This window comes from Chiloscyllium punctatum, chromosome 18, assembly GCF_047496795.1.
Source record: "Chiloscyllium punctatum isolate Juve2018m chromosome 18, sChiPun1.3, whole genome shotgun sequence".
NCBI lineage: Eukaryota > Metazoa > Chordata > Chondrichthyes > Orectolobiformes > Hemiscylliidae > Chiloscyllium > Chiloscyllium punctatum.
In genome coordinates this window covers 40,315,235-40,329,753 of record NC_092756.1, presented here as the reverse complement: position 1 = coordinate 40,329,753, position 14,519 = coordinate 40,315,235, and positions in this window count along the sequence as shown.

Sequence of the window (14,519 nt, the reverse complement as noted above, 5' to 3'; positions counted from 1 at the left end):
CATTAATAGTTGGTTTTATACCGGAAACATTGCATGGCTTAGTGAGTGGGAGATCATGCCTCACAAATTTCTTTGAGTTCTTTGATGAAGTGACCGGGAATATTGATGAGGGTAGGGCGGTAGACGTAGTTTATATCGTTTTCAGCAAGGCGTTTGACAAAGTTAGCCATGCTAGGCTGGTCTGGAAGTTTAGAATCGCATGGAACCCAGAGGGAGCTGGCCAATTGGGCTTGATCGTAGTAAGCAGAGGGTAATAGTGCAAGGAGGCTCTCGGACTGGAAGCCTGTGACACATGAAGTGCCTCAGGGATTAGTGCTGGGCACATTGTTGTTTATTATCCATACCAATGATATCCTTGAGAATGTACAACGCATGATTAGTAAATTTGAAGGTGACACTAAAATTGGTGGTATCGTGGTCATTGAGGAATTTTATCAGAAATTGCAGCAGGAACTTGATCAACGGGACAAGTTGGCTGAGGAATATTTTTGCAAACTTAGATGAATGTAGGAGTTTCCTGGCGAATGGTAAGGCCTTAAGCAGTGTGGTTGAGCAGAGGGACCATGAAGTTCAGTTCTACCGTTCTCTGAAAGTGGAGCCACAGGTAGACATGGGCAATGAAGAAGGCTTTTGGCACACTGGCATGCATCGGTCAGGACATGGAGGAGAGCAGTTGGGAAGCTATGTTGTAGTTCTACAGGATGTTGGTGAAGCTGTACTTGTAGTGTTGTGTTCAGTTTTGGACACATTGCGATCAGAAGGATGTTTTTAAATTGGAATGTGTGCAGACGGAATTTACAAAGATGTTGCCAGGACAGAGCAGTGTGACATATAGGGCGAGGTTGGACACGTAAGGACTTTTTTTAGAGCGTAGGAGAATGAGGGTGGGATCTTATAGAAGTGTACAAGATTATGAGAGGCATGGATAGGGTGAATGGATTCAGCCTTTTTTTCCCAGAGTTGGGGAATCGAGGAGGAGAGGGCATCAGTTTAAGGTGAGAGGGGAATGAATAAAAGGGAAACTGGTGGAATCTGTTTTACCCAGAGAGTGGTACGCAAAGGGAAAGAGCTGTCAGCGGAAATGGTTGAAGCATTTATATTAACAATATTTAAACAGTATTTGGACAGGTACATGGACAGGAAAGGACGAGAAGGCTGTGGGCCAAGTGCTGGGAAATGGGGTAAGTGTGGATGGATATTTGGGTCAGCATGGATCAGCTTGAGCTAAAGAGCCTCTCTCCATGCTGTAAGACTTGATTACTCGTTAAATAGAGGAGAAAGTGAGGACTGTAGAAGCTGGAGATCACAGCTGAAAACGTATTGCTGGAAAAGCGCAGCAGGGAAGGGCTTATGCCCGAAACGTCTATTCTCCTGTTCCTTGGATGCCGCCTGACCTGCTGCGCTTTTCCAGCAACACATTTGCAACGCTACTCTATAAATAGAACAGCAATCGGTTCAAACTCTCATTTTTGTTTTGGTCATGAGTTCGAATAATATTTGGACAAAGTTCTGTCAAGTTAACTTTGCAGATTTCTTTTTTCAATTTGTTACCAAACATACGTGTGTGTGTGTGTGTTTGTGTGTGTGTGTGTGTGTGTGTGTGTGTGTGTGTGTGTGTGTGTGGGTGTGTGTGTGTGTGTGTTGTGTGTGACATATTTGCAATATCCAATCGTAATTTTTCTTTCCATCATAGTTTGAGTAAGTTTGTTTTGGTCACAAACGTGTTTTAGCAGATTGAATAAATCTATCTGACTTGTTCCTAACACTGATCCTGACACACCCTGAGAACTATAACATTGGCTATATCACCAACCAGGTTACATTTTTGTTTGTGGCCAGTGGACGGGTAGGACTAGAAAAGGGAACTTGATCCAAAAACATAGTTAATTATCGACTCAGTGAGCCTAACGTCAGTGTCGAAGAGTTTGTTGGAGGGAATTCTGAGGGATAGGATTTACATCCATTTAGAAATGCAAGGATTGATTAGGGATAGTCAACATGGCTTAGTACGATGTAAATCATGTCTCATTAATGTGTTTGAGTATTTTGAAGAGGTCTTAAAGAAGATTGAAGGCACTGTGGTACACATTGTTTTCACAGACTTCAGCAAGGCGTTTAATAAGGTTCCCCATCGGAGACAGATTAGGTCTTTTGGAATCAAGGAAAGGCTAACCAATTGTTTGCAAAATTGGATTGAAGGTGATGGATTGGTTTACAGACTGGCGGCCTGTGGCCAGCGGTGCGCTGAAAGAATCAGTGCTGAACTCACAGCTATTCATCATGTATATAAATGACTTGCATGTGAATATCGGAGGCATGGTTAGTAAGTTTACAGACAAAATTTTAAAAATGTGGTGCAGAGGAGAGTGAGGAAGATTAGCTCAGAGTACAACAGCATCACTGACCATCAATGGGCCAAGGACTGGCAGATGGAGTTTAATTTTAATATTTGTGAGGTTTTGCATTTTGGTAACTTAAAGCAGGGTAGTACTCTGGGGAGTGTTGCTGAACAAAAAGACCTCAGATGTATGTTCATAGTTTCTTGAAAGTGGAATTACAGGTAGACAGAGTGGTGTAGAACGCGGTTGGCATGGTTGCCTTAATCGGTGAGACTGTGAGTATAGGAGTTGGGGTGGCATATTGCACTTGCACAGGATGCTGGTGAGGCCACTTTAAGTGCTGCTCTGCCGCTATCTCCAGCCTCTACGAGCACTTCCATAGAACACAGAACAAAGTTCAGTACAGCACAGCACAGGACATTCAGTCCCCGATGTTGTACCCCGCACCCCCCCCCCCCCATTTATCCTACTCTGAGATCAGACTAACCGACATGCTTCCTTTCACGTTCTTCCTATGCCTATCCAAGATTCTCTTAAGTTTCCTTCACATATTTGACTCTATTTCCACTGTTGGCAGTGCATTCCACACACCCATCTCTCTCTGTCGAAATAACCTGCAACTGATATCTCCCCTAAACCTTCATCCAATTACCTTATTATTATGAACTCTTGTGATAGATATTTCTATCTTGGGAAAACAGTCGCTGGCTATTCACTCTATCAATGACTCTCATCATCTTGTACACGTCTATCAAGTTACCTTTCATCTTTCTTTGCTCCATTGAGGAAAATCCTCGCTCCCTCAATTTTGCTTTATAAGACCTGCTCTCCAGTCCCGGCAGCATCCTGGTAAATTTCCTCTACACCCTTTCCAAAGCTTCCACATTCTTCCTTTAATGGGTGACCAGAACTGAACACAATATTTCAAGTGTGGTCTAACCAGTGCTCTATAGTGATGCAACATAACCTCTTGGATCTTAACCTCAATCTCCCTGCGAATGAAAGCCAACACAACATATTCCTTCTTAACAACCCCATCAAGTTGGGTAGCAAATTTGAGGGATCTGTGGACATGGACGCCAAGATCCTTCTGTTCCTTCACACTGCCAAGAATCCTGAATTTAACCAAATATTCTGCATGGACATTCGAGCTTGCAAAGGGAATCACTTCACGTTCTTCCAGTTTGAACTCCATCTGCCACTTCTCAGCCCAGTTCTGCATCTTGTCAATGTCCCGTTGCAACCTACAACATCCCTCCACACTCTACCACTCCAAAAAACTTTGTATCATATGTTAACTTGCTAACCCACTTACCAACACCCACATCCAGGTCATTTATAAAATAACAAATAACAAATAGTAGGGGTTCCAGAACCAATTTCCTCTCGTCACTTTCAGTGATTGCTCTCCCCTAACTCTCTGTGTAAGAGAATTCCAAGCAATCACTACCCTCTGTTTGAAGAAAACATTCTCTACTTCTGCACCATGACCTATTGATATGAACAAAAGAGTGAACACAGGGGCTGTGGTAAGGGAGACTGGCCTAGACATCAAGTCACTGTTAGACTGAGGATGACATCAAGGATGAGCAAAATCACACTTAATGAGAATTGATTGTGTCCTCTCGACAGTTTGGAGTCATTCACACCACAAGGGAGATGTTTACAATCGGATGGCATCAATCATCTCAGCCATGGGGCATTTCTGCAGGAGAACCTCCGGATAGCTCCCTCAGCCCAGGCATCTCCTGTTTGTCAGCGGGGAATCCCTGCAAGGTGGAAGGAGGCCATTCAGCACATTGAGTCCAAACTGACTAGAAATGGGAATATTCACTGAAGTTTACATAACGTTCTAACAAGTTGTCCCTCATCAGCTCTTGAAGCAGTCTGTGTCCATGTGCAACGAGACCTGGACAACATTCAAGATTGTGCTGTTACTGTCTGGGTAGCATTTATGTAACAGCACTGTACATTTCCACAGTAAAAGAAGGAGCACATTCGGCACTTCAATATGGTTTCACAAGAATGCGTGGAAGTCATTCAGCCCAACACAACTACTGGGCAAGAAGAGGGATAGCCCATTCAGTCCTTCCTACTGATTACACAGGAAACGGAAGAATCTGCTCACTCGCACACGTCACTTACACGGGATCAGAAAGAGACAATTTCACAACCGGAGTCACTTACAAAGGAACAGGAAGAGGTCATTTACCTTCTCAAGTCACGAACAGAGGAACAGGAAAGTGTTAGAGATGTTCTAACATTGCAAACAAATAGAGCAGGGGCTGCACAGATAGTCTGCTTCAAATTGATCCACATGGCTTAATTACTCATAGTACGTAAGTGTTACTTTAACACAGTTTTCTGGCAGTTGGAATGAAGCAACCTTTTTTTAACCAGTCTCCAAGTTGTCTTCAATCTCCAAGAAGGCAGACCCATGGTCTCCATGGATGTCAGAAACTGATGTGGAATGACTAACTGTTTCAGAATGAAGTTACTGTGGCTGCTGGCAAGTTTGTGTACAAAGTGACATGCAATGCAATGTCACACTTGTGCATTCAAATGTCCAGAATTCAATCAGAGCCTGTATCTCTCTATCAATCATCATGGGGGCTCTGCAGATGCATGTAAACTATCGGATATCTAACATCCCCTTAAAAGTATGGAATTTTCACCCGATTCAGCTGATTGAGACGTAATGATTGTCCGTCAATAACCATCAAATTTCAGCTTCTTATTCTCTCGCAGTGCTACGGAATAAACGCACAGTTCGTGCATACTCTCCATCATGCCCAGGGTTTAGTCTGGTAAAACTCCTTTGCACTGTCTCGGTGACATGGAGATCATTATTTATAAAGCAGGTCAAATCTGTACACAATGCACCAAACACTCTCTCATCAAAATACTACCATTAAGAAAGATATACTAACTCTGGTACTTCAATCACGTTGCATGAAGAGCCAAATATCATTTACTTCCTGCCCCGTATGAATGCTGTTTGTGACTTACGATCAAGGACATCCAGGTTCTTTTCAACAACAGCAATTCCCAATCTCTCACTATTTAATAAATATAAATGCACATGATGATATTTGTTGTTCCCATCAGAATCATTTTTATACCTTGTGAACAGCTATTGCCCAAACACTGATCCATCTGATGCCGATCAAGCCTTCAGTCCAGCCAAAAACACTACTCTTCTCGTCTCTGCATTATCCATTTTTTATTCCATATGTTATATATTCCACACCGACCTACCCATGGAATCTAACATTCCCCACTCACCTGTATTCAACCATGTAAAACGTGTACTGAAAATTCAAATACTTCACTCCCATTGGTTCGCAATTGTCGATGCCACAATGGACAATCTCGACAAACCCCAGCAGATTTATCAAACATCATTTCCCTTTCCTAAATCTAGACTGACCCTACCAAATTATATCATTGTTCTCCAAATGTCTAGTTGTCACGTTCCTTATAAAATGTTTCAATGTTTTTCTGACCACTGACATCAAGCTATTTAGTTTTCTGTTTCCCCCTCCATCCTGTTTTAAATATTTAGGTTGAGAATAGCTGCTTTCCAGTCTGCAGCATCCTTTCCAGAATCTAACCAGCTTTGAAAGATAATCAGTAATTATTTCACTAGCTCTGTTCACACCTCCTCAATACTATGGGATGTAACTCATCAGATGCAGCAACTTATGAAACTTCAATTCAATTAGATTTCCAAGAAAATACTCTTCATTAATTCTAATTTCCTGCAGTTCATCATTTTAACAAGTCACTTCGTTTCTTCATATTTCTGGAAGTTAGTTTCTGTACCTTCCCCTGTGGAGATGGAAACAATGCATTCCTCTCAGCAGGCAGGTAGCTTCGGTCAGCTAGTGTTACATACGGAGGACTCCACTTCAGATATGGTGTATATAATACCCACCCCTTCCTGGAATGTTGCAGATTTGAAACAGTTCACTTCAAGGTGAGAGTCTGCACAGTCCAGTCCCTGATGTGAGACTATTGGTTCTACACAAGGAGGGCATACAGCTCACTGAGCACCTCATTTATGAAACAAGCTGGTTTCACATTTTACACATGAATGGGTCCAGCTTAGACAAATGTTTCTCGAAATCCCAGAGAGGAAATTGCATTTCCTCGCTCCTCCCTGTTTACAGACCTTCCCTTCGATGTAGTCTCCGCTCCATTTGTTTACCATGGACCCAGACACTCTGTACATGCAGTGTCCAGAGTGGGGTCACCAGACCCTCTGGTCTCCCGGAATGAACTCAGCAGCTGACAAAAAAAACCTGAGAACACCATCCACAGAAACTCCACTGACTTTCTAATGACAATAGCATGTCAAATCTTCACACACATGCTGCACGCATTCAGTGTTGAAAATTCGTTCATCTCGTCAGTTTCTCTTCCTGGCTGAGAAAGCCGTTACATCTCTGCACAGTACCGCAGTAACAAGTCCTCTGTCCAAAGAAGCAGTTGACACTGTAACATTACCTTTCCCTGTATCTCAGCAACTAGACAGGCAACGCCATTATTGCCAATGGAGGAGATCATCACGCTCAGAGAAGAGTGACAGAGGGAACATAATTCACTTTAATCAGGTACATACCTCAATGGACGTGATCTCCGGGAATATGGGAAAGGCAGGAACGTTAGAATCTCTTCCCATTCTATTTTCTTTCAAGTTCATCCTTAGCAATCCTTTTGTTTGCTTTTCCTTTCTCTCTCTCTCTCTCTGTCTCTTTTGCTGGACGTTTCTCCATCCAATCAACACAAACCTTTCACTCACCCTTCAAATCATCCCTGATATCATAATATTATTTCCCAGTTGCATTGAGTTTTGATAGAATCACTGAACACAAAACGTTATGTTTTTTTCTCCTGAGAGAGGCTGTCATCCCTGTTGAGTTTCTCCAACACTTCTGACACTGGAGAATTTTATTTCAGATCTCCATAATTCACATTTCCTTGGTTTATTTCACCTTTAATGTTGTTGTTTCATGGTATGTCAGTACCACTGGCAAGGGCAGCATGTGTTGTCCATCCTAATTGCTCTTGACTATGAGGCCATTTGTCAAGACAACATGGAGCTAACTATTTCGTTGTGGGTCTGAAGTCACACTTAGTCCAGACTGGGCGATAATGTTCAGTTTCTTTACTAAAGACGATCAATAATAAAAGAATTCCGATCGTTTATGGTTTCCATCAGTGACATGTCATGCCAACTTTTGTCATTCACTTTTAATTTTAGTCATCTGTTGTGGTAGGATTTCAAACAATGGCTTTCAAGTCATAATCTGTGCCTCTGAATTACACGTCCAGTGACATTATGAATCTGATACAGAGTACCAGTTGTGAAGTAATTATAGTGACGAGAACAAGTTTGTGGTCAAAATATTTGTAACTGGAAGAGAGGTCAGAATACAACTGGAGCCATAAATTATGAAGTTAACAAAGGGGTAGGTGATGTTTAATTCAGCAACAACAATGAGGCAGAGGTGGAGACTGGGGATATTAATGAGGTGGGTGTGGGCAGGTTTGATGACAGTGAGAATACAGAGACATAAAGCAGTTCAGGGCACAAGTCAGATTTGAGTTTCTGAACAGTCTTGTTCCTTCTTAGGTGTTTCTGAATGAAGACTCTGAAATTCATTTACAGGAAGTGGAGAATGTGACTGAACCTGAATAAAATGCTCTTCGTCTTTGCGAAATATAAATAACAGAATTAGCAATGATATTCACCATAGTTTATAGAATTGACAGAGATAGACTTACCAGGAACACCAATAATAGTGAGGATCAGATAGTAACCGGCTTGAATAAATATCAGTATGGCTTTAATCCGCAACACTAACCATGCCCAATCCTGAGAAAGCCAGTAAAGTCCCCAGGATAAACTTCTGTTCATTGTTGGAACACTCCAGTCTTTTATTTTCAAATTCAATTCTTCTCCCTCTCTCTGGAGATGCTGATCCCTATCGTGTTGACAATGACGCTGCACCTGATACTATGGAATAACAGATTCAAAGAAGCCCCTTGATTATGGAAGAGGGAAACTCTCCAGTGACACAGTTAGGGTCCATGAAGAGTGACATCAATCACAGTCATGGAGCAAACAGTTATCCCATTTCACTTCATCGCTTATAGACCACAAACATACTTGTCTGGGTGGGATGATGACATCGCTTACTATTGGGTGAATGGCACATCTCCAGTTGTAAAGTTAGAAGTGATGGAGAGAGATAATGCTTTCTCTTCACTAGCTCGATGATTCTACTGTGTTTTGGCAGGATAGGAATTGCTGGGCTCCCGGGGCCGTCTGTATTAGATTACCAGGCCTGCTACATCCTTTCATTTTTTTAAATTTATGTATAACTTTGACATTTATCTTACCATCATTTAACTGCTTAGATGGGGTTAGGCATTTTTGAGAGGCTCCTACAGTGGCGTAGACTGTGTAGATACTGTCGATTCCGTTTTGTCCTTGCAACCATGGCCGGGTCCTGTGAAGTGATGGTCAAGCTGTCATCGACCCAGCTTTCTTAGTTTTAACTTTTGCCAGTTCTGGTTTGGGTCTCAGCAGAGTTGGAAGGCAGGAAATCTCTCCCGGCTGCCACACATTCTCTCTGAGATTTCTCTCAGAATTTACTTTTGTTGTTATTTCCTCCTGGATTGGAGAACTGCATGCGAGCCTATCTGTTTCCTGAATTTGATTTGTGACAAGGGTGTGTTTCAAGGATGTTACCATATTGGAGTAGTTAATGTGTAGTAGTTAAATAATCTATAATTCTGTTATCTTGTCCAATAGGATTACGTTTTGTGTTGTGTTTTCTCTACTGTGTTTGAATAAATTGTATTTTGCTTAGTGTCAAACATTTTGACCAAGCGAAATGCATCTGAAACAGAGCACCTCACATTTACCTTTAAAATAAGAACACCTTTGGGTCGCAACTGCCTTCATCATATATTTTCAGGTGCTTCTGCTCGTTTACATCGCAAGAAGGACAGATATTCACGTTTTATTTGGATAATTACTTAATGGGCAGCATGTTGCAGAAATACAGGGTTTGACAGCGGAATGTGTTGAGTTCGAGGAGTGATAGATCGATCAGGAATTATTTCGGATTACTTAATCTACCTCACAGATCCAGCCCAGACACTTATATGCCCACATGAAATATCTGCTCAGCATGGGGCACTGCACAGACCAGGCTCAGTGCAAACCAGCAATCTGTCCAGGATGTAGCATTGTGCAGACCAGGTACCGTATAAACTAGCAATGTGCCCAGGATGCAGCACTATGTTGACCAGACACAGTACAACCCAACAATCTGTCCTGGATAGTGCACGGTGCAGACCAGACTCAGTACAACACAGCAATCTCTCCAGGTTGCAATACTGCGCAGACCAGGCTCAGACAACCCAGCCACCTGTCCAAGGGTGGAAGGCTGTGCAGGTCTCACCAGGCCACTAACTATTTGTCCAGCATATGGACCAGCACAGACCACACCAGTGCATTGATTCAGTAACTCAGGTGAAACGGTCTGTCTGCAGCCCACACAAGTGTCTTGCTTTATAAACACGACAAGGTTTCTGTTCAGGATGGGTAAGTGTACAGTGAAGAGATCTGTAAACCTGAAGCATTTACCCTCCCAGCACGTAGGGATGTGTACACCACCCCAGTGCACTGATCTGTAAACCAGAAGCAGTTACCCTCCCAGCATGTAGGACTGTGTACACCATCCCAGTGCACTGATCTGTAAACCAGGAGCTGTTACCCTCCCAGCATGTAGGACTGTGTACAGCACCTCAGTGCATTTCTCATTCACACTGTGTTAGATCCCTGCTCAGCGTGGGGAACCTTGCAGCCCATGCTGGAAGTGACAGGATGTGTAACTCCCATCCATTTACAGCTCCATATCTCCATTGTGGCATGACAAACGATGCTGCGGGTGTGAAAATCACTCCCAAAGAGAGATGGCGGTTCAATTCCCTACACTGACAGAGGTTACCATGAAGGGGACGCTCTCTCAACCACACCCAATCACCTGAGGTGTGGTAACTCTCAGGGCAAACCATCACGAGTATCCTCTCTCTCACGACAAAGCAGCCCCATGGTCCTTTCAAACTCTATTCTATCACTGTTTGCATTTTAAAATGTTTTCGAGTTCATCGTTTCATTTTGCTGGATGTTCTAGAGCTGTTTCCTTTTGTACCACTGTCAGCGTTTCCACATGGTGCACATTCCTGCCTATTCCCCGATAATCTTTGACTACATTCGTGCTTATGAACCTTCTGTCTGTGCCTCAAAAATATGCTATATCTCTGCCTCTAATGATCTGCGGGGAAGAGAGTCCCCAAAACTCACAATACTTAGGTGTGAGGTCTGGGGTGTGAGGCTTCTTTTTGTCGTCTTACAAGAAAAAGGATATAATTACGGGGTTTAGGTTTGCTAGCTGAGCTGTAGGTTTGATATCCAGACGTTTCATTACCTGGCTAGGTAACGTCATCAGTGGCGACCTCCAAGTGAAGCGAAGCTGTTGTCTCCTGCTTTCTATTTATATCTTTCTCCTGGATGGGGTTCCTGGGGTTCGTGGTGATGTCAAATTCTATTCGTTTTCTGAGAGGTTGATATATGTGTTTGTATATTGCGTTGTGGTTGGAGTGCGAGGCCTCTAGGAATTCTCTGGCATGTCTTTGCTGAGCCTGTCCCAGGATAGATGTATTGTTCCCACTCGAAATGTTGTTTTTCTTCATCCGTGTGTAGGGAGAGGAGGGAGAGAGGGTAATGTCTTTTTGTGGCTAACTGGTGTTCGTGTATACTCGTAGCTAACTTTCTTCCTGTTTGTCCTACGTAGTGTTTATTGCAGTCCTTGCATGGAATTTTGTCAGTGATGTTGGTTTTATGGGTTGTACTGGGTCTTTTAAGTTTGTTAGTTTTTGTTTGAAAATGTTGGTGGGTTTGTGTGCTACCATGATTCCGAGGGGTCTTAGGAGTCTGTCTGTCATTTCTGAAACTTCTTTGATGTATGGTAAGGATTTCTGCCTGCGTTAGGTCTGCTTGTCGTGGCTTGTTCTTGAGGAATCTGCGGACTGTATTTTTTGAGTATCCGTTCTTCTTGAATACATTGTATAGGTGGTTCTCCTCTGTTTTGCGTAGTTCGTCTGTGCTGCAGTGTGTGGTGGCTCATTGGAATAGTGTTCTGATACAGCTTCGTTTGTGTGTGTTGGGATGGTTGCTGGTGTAGTTAAGTATTTGGTCAGTGTTTGTCAGTTTTCTATATATGCAGGTTTGTAGTTCTCCGTTGTCCACCATTTCGACTGGGACAAAACATCTATCCTGGGACAGACTAAGCAAGGTCATGCCAGGGAACTCCTAGAGGCCTGGCACTCCAACCACAACGCCATAAACAAACACATAGATCTTGATGCCATCTATCAACCCCTCAGAAAACGAACCGGAAATGACATCACCACAAACCCCAGGAACCCCATCCAGGAGAAAGATATAAATAGAAAGCAGGAGACAACAGCTTCGCTTCACTTGGAAGTCGCCACTAATGATGTTGCCTAGTCAGGTAATGAAATATTACCTGGATATCAAACCTACAGTTCAGAGAGCAAACCTACACCCTAAGCCACAACCTGAGCTACAAACCTTCACAAACCTTGCAAAACGGATATAATTACATTGGAAGCTGTTCAGCGATGTTTCAATTCATATATTCCAGCGATGAAGGCCTTATATTATGGAGACTTTAACAGGTTACACATAGAAAGAGAGATGATCTCATTGAAAAATACAAGACCTCCAGCAGCGTGTATCAGGTAGATACCCACTGGGTGTTTCTATGGGCCAGATTTGTTGCCATTGGTATAGAAACTCAACAGTGTGGAAGCAGAACATTCTGCCCATCAAATCCACGCTGACAAACCGAATAGCATCCCACCCAGACCTGACCCCTACTCTATCCATGTAATCCTGCAGTTCGCATGACTAACCCACTTAATCTACATATCACTGGGAACTATGGGCAATTTGGCATGTACAAACCACCTAAGCTACACATTTTTGGACTGTGGCAGGACACTGGAGCACTGGGAGGAAACGAGCACATACACAGGGAGAATGTTCAAACTCTACATAGAGGGTCGCCCAAGGATGAAATTTAACACAGCTCCTTGGTGATGTGAGGCAACAGAGCTAACAGCAGATCCACCGTGCTGCTGTGTTAGTTCTGTTGGTTATTTGTGGCTGACTAAAGAAATGTGTCTGTTTTGTTCCTATCACTGAACCTGACCCAGTCTGAGACTTTTATCATCGGCCATATCACCAAACTGGTGTCATTTAAGATTTGTTCTGAGCAGTGAAGGAGTTGGACTACAAAAGGAAAAAGTGACACCCTCCAACCTCAGTCAGAACAGGAATGAGGAGAAATTAACAAAGTGGTATTTCATTCAAGTGGGAATTCTCTTTCCCAGAAGTTTGGGATGGTTGAGTCTTTATATATTATATCGAGGCTGGCTTCGTCTGTTTGTCAATAGACAGGTGAATCAGGGATAATGCAGTCGGGACCACAATGAGATGAGCCACGGCCTTATTTACTGGTGGAGTCGTATAAAAGTGCAGAATGGCCAACTCCTATCCCGCAGCCATTTGTTATGTTGTTTCATTCTGCCCTTTGGACCTTCTACACAGTTGCAAAGCGAGGCCACTCCGATGCTTAGGCCTCGTTTTGGAAATCTAGTCTGTGTCAGGAATTGAACTCCACCCCGATCCCTCTTTCCAGGCTTTGCCTCTCCTTAACTGCTGCTCCAGTTGTGGGTCATGTTACAGACCTTGATTCGCTGTGAATACAGCCCTCTACCCGCTTCCAGGGTTAGCTCAAACAAATCCTCTGCTCTGCCTGAATGCAACATTGTACAACACCATTTTCAGGAAAATAACTAGTTACTTTCCAAAAGAATAACATAACAATGAACGAAATAGGAACCTGACCAGGCCATTCGGCCCCTCAAGCCTGCAATGTCATTTAATCAGAACATGGCTGATCTACTTCAGAGCTTAACCCCACTTTCCTGCTAACCCTTGTATCTCTGGACTCGCTGATATGTCAAATCCCAATTCACCCCTTCTGTAAATACATTCAGTGTCCCAGCCCCCACATTCTCTGGCGAAGGGAATTCCAGACATTCACTACCTTCTGCAAGAAGACATTTCTTTGCATATTCCTTATTCTGTATCTACTTCCCGGAGTTCGAGACTCTGCCCTGAAATGGATCCACATTCTCAAAATCCCCCTTGTCAAGGCCCCTCTGTATCTTGCAGAGATCACCCTCATTCATTTCAACCATAATGGAAAAAAACGTCTCGCCATTTCAGATGGACTCAATAATTCAACCCTTTCATCCCAGGAACCGGCATAATGAACCAACCTAGTTACTTGCGGCATCAGCATGTGCTGACGTTATGTTTTAGACACAAGAACAACCCCATGCCTTTGCACTGTTCTTTTCGTGTGAGTCCTTTCCACTAAATAACAGTCTGCCTTTTAGTTCTGTGTCATCCTCAAACTCGGATGTACAATTCACTTAGATCTTGCCGTCAGGCTATCAGTATAGATTGTAAATAAATCGTGCCATTGCACTGACATTTGTGGTACTCCAGCAGATACATTTTATCGAGAAGATCCATTAACCCTGACTGTCCGATTTCTATGTGTTAACCAACCGTCATCCCATGCCAATATATTATCCATCATACTATGAGCTCCAGTAATGTGTAAGAACCTTTACTTTGTGATACCTTTTGGAAACCCTCTAGAAAATCTCGTGTCTACCAGTTCCCTTTTATCAAGTCCGTTTGTTACATTCTCAGGGATCTCCAGAAAAATAGCATTGAATGATTTTACAGGCAGAATATAGATCCCCTTTCACAAAACCATAGGTAGCTTTTCTAAATGCCCTGCAGTCCCTTCCTTAATAGCAGACTCTCACAGATTCCCAGCAATAATGGTGAGGCTAAATGGCTGCTGCTTTCAGTCTCGCTCTTTTCTTGAAGACAGACACCACATTGGAGGGTCTCTAGAATCGCTGGTCCATTCCTGCAATGCAGAAAATTATGGAATTTTTCACACAGTACTACCAGTAATTCTGTAACCGCTG